The sequence below is a fragment of the Peromyscus leucopus genome, chromosome 6, assembly GCF_004664715.2.
Source record: "Peromyscus leucopus breed LL Stock chromosome 6, UCI_PerLeu_2.1, whole genome shotgun sequence".
Taxonomy (NCBI): domain Eukaryota; kingdom Metazoa; phylum Chordata; class Mammalia; order Rodentia; family Cricetidae; genus Peromyscus; species Peromyscus leucopus.
This window is the reverse complement of record NC_051068.1, coordinates 84,903,544-84,909,624: the sequence shown is the minus strand read 5'-3', so window position 1 is coordinate 84,909,624 and position 6,081 is coordinate 84,903,544.

Genomic DNA, 6,081 nt, shown 5'->3' with positions numbered 1-6,081 from the left:
CTGATCTTCAATGCATATTGACAAGTGGACTACACTGAGCCTGAGAAGAAAAGGAACTTCTCACCCCTTCAAAGGATGAATACACCTTCTTTATACCATCAAGGACAAGAAAGGTGGAAGAGAGCAAAAAGCAAAGGCCTACATGGTTAAGTGACAAGATTAATGATGTTCATAAAATTGATGGAGGCTTGTGGACATAAAGTGGTTGTAATAGCTCACATCAAGCCCAAGGATGTAAATATTCAACAAATAATTACTGTTGGTCTCATAGCCACTACAGAGCCACAAAGTAAATGTGGGAATATTAAATTAAGAGGCGAAAACAATAAAAGTATCTTCTCTGTTATTTCTCCCCAAAACTGCTCACTGCTTTTGAACTTGAAATATTCTCATTCACTTTTTTTTCTGTACACATAGATGCTATAATATTTCTGATGAATAATTTCACCTGTTTAAATTTTCATATACCCTTGTATATTTGGTGTTTTTACATAGTCTGACAGGTCTTTGTAAACTGGTTTGTAATCCCAAATGGAAATCTTGTACTGTATTTATTTGGTCTTGGAAAATCCATCCTGGGTTACTATTTGTCATTCTTGAATAGTGGGTACATTCATGAAGGAGTGCATTTCTTCTGTATCAAGCAGGAGGGGAGTTATGTCAGACCCCACCCATTGTCTAACCCTGGACCCTTAGTGGATTCAGTCATCTCTCTTCATTCCTTCCCAGACCCTGCACTTATACGAAGACATTGGTGGCTCTGTGGGGATATATTGGTGAGCTTATTCCTGCCAGGAAGAAGAGAGTGACATTGTTCACTTCGGGAAGGTAAATCAACTTCACAAAATGTACCATCACTTTAATAAGAGTCTATATTTATTGAACACTAATTATGAGCTAGCCACCACACTGAGTGATTTACAAACATTATTTCATTAAACTATCACTGCAGCATTATGAAGTAGGTAGTTTTATTATTCCCCAGTTTACAAATGATGTAACCAAGATTTAGAGAGGTTATATAACATACTCAAGGTCATGGAGATAGGAAGTGGATGAACAAAGATCGTAATAATCCACATCTGTCTTGTTCCCAGTGTTAGCCCTTTAATCTGTAACAATTCTTCATATATTGCTCCATCAGAAAAGAGTCCTAATGGTATAATGGCTATTTTTCAAGTTACTAAGTTGTTTTCTAAAGCTGTAAAGTGATTAAATATTTAGGAAATATCGAAAAGGAAAATTGCATTAGTATTATACTGTTAGCAATCGTATGGGGTTTTAAAGATCGTATTTTAGGATTATCTTCATGGGAGTATGGGATGGAATATCAGCCAAGGCCATAAAAACACAACATACCACTTTATATTTGTTTTATTTATATAAATATATTTATATATTTATATTTTATTATATTAAAAGAACAGACAATATTAAAAAAATCTGCAAATTTTTTTTGAAAACTCACTTGAATTAGCTAGGACCCAAGCCAGGTGTGAGAGGACAGCTCTTCTGCAGACAGTTACCTGCCTTTGTCTTTACTTGGCTTCCTGGAACCCAGCTACGTAGACTCCACAGAACTTAGCAATACAGAGCCTCTTCCTTGGACCTTGTTAGTACCACTTGCCCTTTCTCCTGAATCCTCTGGCATTCAGGGTCTCTCAGTAACTATTTATTCAATTTGGTTTCATTTGCATCCCTTTGTTCTGAATTTCTTTTCATATATCCTGTGAATATATGCCTAGTCACCCTGACAGTCCTTCCCTATTCCCCTTCAAATATCTTTCCTCTTATTTTAGGATTTGGTAGTGATCATGACTCTCCATGTTCACTTCAAGAGATACTTGTCAAGCCGGGCGGTGATGGTACACGCCTTTAATCCCAGCACTCGGGAGGCAGAGCCAGGCGGATCTCTGTGAGTTCGAGGCCAGCCTGGGCTACCAAGTGAGCTCCAGGAAAGGCACAAAGCTACGCAGAGAAACCCTGTCTCGAAAAACCAAAAAAAAAAAAAAAAAAAAAAAAAAAAAAGAGATACTTGTCTAATAAAGTAAATATTAAAAGTAGGTGATGTAGGGGCTTGAGAGAAGGCTTGGCTGTTAAAAGTGGTATTACTTTTGTAGAGGACATGAGTTTGGACCCAAGTACCCATGTCAGGCAGCTCACACCTTACTCCAGTTTCAGGGAAAACACTACTCTACTCTGGCCTCCATTGGGACCTGCACACATGCCCACTCTCTGTCCAGACACAAGCATGTAATTAAGAATATTAAATTTTAAATCTAAAAAATAGAGATGATGCAATGTTAGGAATACGACTTTGTTCCGATCCACAATACCCTATAAAAAGTTGGATGTGGTGACTTGTGCTGTGATCCCTGAGCTGGGAAGGTGGAGACACAAGGCTCTCTAGAGCTCACTGACTGACTCACCTAAGTGAACTGGTGAGACCCTAGTCTAGATTCAGCGAGAGATTCTGCCTAAAAATTAAGATGAAGAGTAGTTGAAGAAGACACCCTGAATCAACCTCTGGCTTCCACATGTTCAGACATGCACGAACACACCTATATGCATACTTACACAAACACATGCACACAGAAACCATACACACACACAGTTTCAAACAAATACAATGCAATGTCTGAATCAAACTAAATTGGTTACACATGTAAGCCATATATAAACTAATGTAGTTAATGTAAGGTACATGTCATTTTGCTGCTGAAAAAATATTAATAATGTATATACAGACATATGTTGAAAAACACAGCATGTTTACAATGTCAATAGACCAAAGACTATGATGTCAGTAAAATAATACGAATAAATTAATAAAATGATAAAGCATATAAAAATATAAATGGCCTTATATCAATTGAAATCACCACAGGGACTTTCCAGAATTACCTGATCTTTAAGAATTCTGACCTGTAGTAAGGTATTATAAACTTCCATTATGACAGTAAGTGTGAAGCAAGAAACACATGAAGGCAGAGTGTCTCTATGTATTTAGGAATATATATGTATATATGTATATACATGTTACAACAACTAGGGAAAAAAGAGGCCAAGAATTTAAAAGAGAGTAAGGAGTGGTATGTATATGAGAAGGTTTGGAGTAGGAAATGTAAGGGATAAATGATGAAATTATAATCTCATAGTAATGAAAAAATAATTAATAAAAATAAGAGTGAAGGACTACCATGCTGCCAGCAGCATGTGAATGGGCTGTCACTCAAAAATAAGAGGTCAGATGTGCCTGGTCAATTATCATGTGTGGTAGCTCCTTAACAAGTTAATTGTGTTAAGCTTTTTATATTTCCAAATACAGAATTACTCAGAGAGTGGTGGGATAATTTGCTTAACCAGGTGTTATGCACACAGAACAGCTGCAGCAAAGCATTTTCTCTGCATTTACAAGCTGAGTGGATAAACTGATGCTTAGAAACTGATCATCAAAATGTCCTTCACTAAGCTCTAGTCATCAGCAACATTCACTTCTAAATGAGCCATAAACCTTTCTACTCAGACAAGAGCAGAGTGGCATGTATCAAGCTCAGTTCTGAAGTCATACCATTTTTAATCCTTTACTTTCAAAGTAAAAAATAATTATGTGTTTCAGTTATGCTCTTTTTAAATTATCTGTAAGGCTAGGTAACCCCCAATATTCACTTTGACCCAGAACATTTCCAAATCTAGTGTTTTTGTACTAGATGCTAAAAGCAGATAACCACACAGAGGTACGTTGTATCACCGTGAATTAAGCATTATGATTTTAGTCACACAAGTCTGACAAGATATGAATAAGGAGACTTGATGTGACAATTGTGTGTGTGTGTGTGTGTGTGTGTGTGTGTGTGTGTGTGTGTGATATATGTGTGTATGTGCATATGCATGTGTGTACTTCAGAATGGAACTGTTAACTTCTCATGATTCAAGTATGGTTTCCAGTCACCCATTTTCTAACAAAGGCACTACCTTTGGGGCAATTTGGTAAAAGCTTTGCTGAATGATAATGAAAAGTTGAGCAACACATATGAAACCTAATATTTATTTAAATAGCATCATGAATTAAAAAAAACCTAGATACTTTGCAATATTCATCTCATGACAACAGAGTACTTGAAAATGCTGTAAAACCTAAAAATAATGCATTTTAATTTTCGTAACAGCTTGAAGCAAAATTGGATATTTTAAAATTAAAATCATATAGGGCGTTGAGGGCTAAGTCTTAACTCATACAATGAGGCATTATTTGATCTAGTATCTCCTATTAAATCAAAGACATTAGCCCAAACACTTTATGGCATAAAAACAGATTATGACAATTTTTATAGTATTACCCCAAGTGTTACCAAACTCCTTACTACAGCAGGTATCTTATCTCATATGGATGAGCTGTGATTTATGACTTGTAGCCTGGAGATATTCAAGAAGGGCATGACCAGGTAGTGACTTTAGGCTGCTGAGCTCTTTCTGTATAGTTGGAAACAAAAGTCAGGGCTAGCTGGTCTCAAGCATACCTTTCAATTTTATTCATACATACATATATACATACATTCACACTATACATACATTCATACACACACACATACACACACACACACACATATATATATATGGGGTATGGTTTCAAGATGTGTTTCTATGTGTAGCTCTGGCTGCCCTAGAACTCATTCTGTAGATCAGACTGGCCTCAAAATTACAGAGATCCACCTGCCTCTGCCTCCCAAGTTCTGATATTAAAGGCATGAACCACCACCACCTGGCTGAAATACATTTTACTAGATAGACTTTATATTTGCAAACCAAATATGGTGAGTTCAGAGAAGTCAAATAGAGTCTCCCCAGGACTCAATAAGCCCCACTAATGTTCAAAATCCTCACAGATACCACATGGCATTTGACCTAAGTGCTTCATAAACAATTTACCACCACTTCCAAGTGCCCAACATGTGCCTGTCAAACATAATTACATTGAGGCAATGCTCATTGTGTAAGTTCAGTGTATGTAAGTTCACAAAGAAAAAGGTTCTTCGTTAACAGAGAACCTTCCACCACACAGTACTATGCCAGGCTGCCACCAAGCAAATAGAAACCAAAAATAATAACTATAACGTCCATCAAATAGGTAACAAACAGAACCACAACAGGAAAAAATAATCCAAATATATTTTGGGGATGTTTTTTTTGATGATATGTCCTTTAGCGAATGATAGTGAGAATTTCAGAGAAATCTATTTAATTTACCAGATCTGTCTTGGTAGTAGAATAGCTGCAGCAACTTTAAATTATTCAGTGGGTGTGGTTGTTTTGAGTTGATGAACAAAAGCATGGATATGCTAGGGCCCAGACTCACTATGGGAGGAGAAATAATTTGAGAATATTTGTAAAAGAAAGAACAAACCCTAAAGCTGGAACTGAAATAGAAAGTTCCTATGGGCTCTCATGAAAACTTGATAATAATAAAACAGTTTTTTCATTGCTATATGCATAAAAAAGTAGCAATACACTCATGCTCATAAGCAATAAGCATGCATAAATAAGCCTATAATTGTCCTTGTATATTCGTATAGCTCTGCCTTCAGAATTAGACCACCTGTCTGTCATTCTCTACTAAAGTGATTAACCAGCTTTCTGACTTCTTTCCTTGCATGCATTCCTCACATGGTCCTGTTTCCACGCAACAAAGTGGACCTACTAAGAGCAAGTGCAGTCATGGATCACCACATACAGCTGCTTTTGTTGGAGTCAAAGTCAAAGTCTTTTAAATATCTACAGAATCGGTCTCCACATTTTCTTGCGTGGCTGAGATATTTGAAGCCATCCTGGCCACTCAGTTTCTTCTGAACTCGTCAAGAGCTTTATCAACTCAGGATCTTTGTCCATGCTGCCCCCATTAATTCAGACTGCTCTTGTCTAGGAGCCGGGTGGCTCTGCCCCTTACCCCCATTGTCTCTTCACTTAGCCCTTCTTACCTCTGTGAGTTCCTTTCCCATCCCTCTGTGTCTGCACATTAACCTTCTTATGGGCTAGGGTTTGGTTGTTGTTGTTGTTGTTGTTGTTGTGTTTCATTGTTTGTTT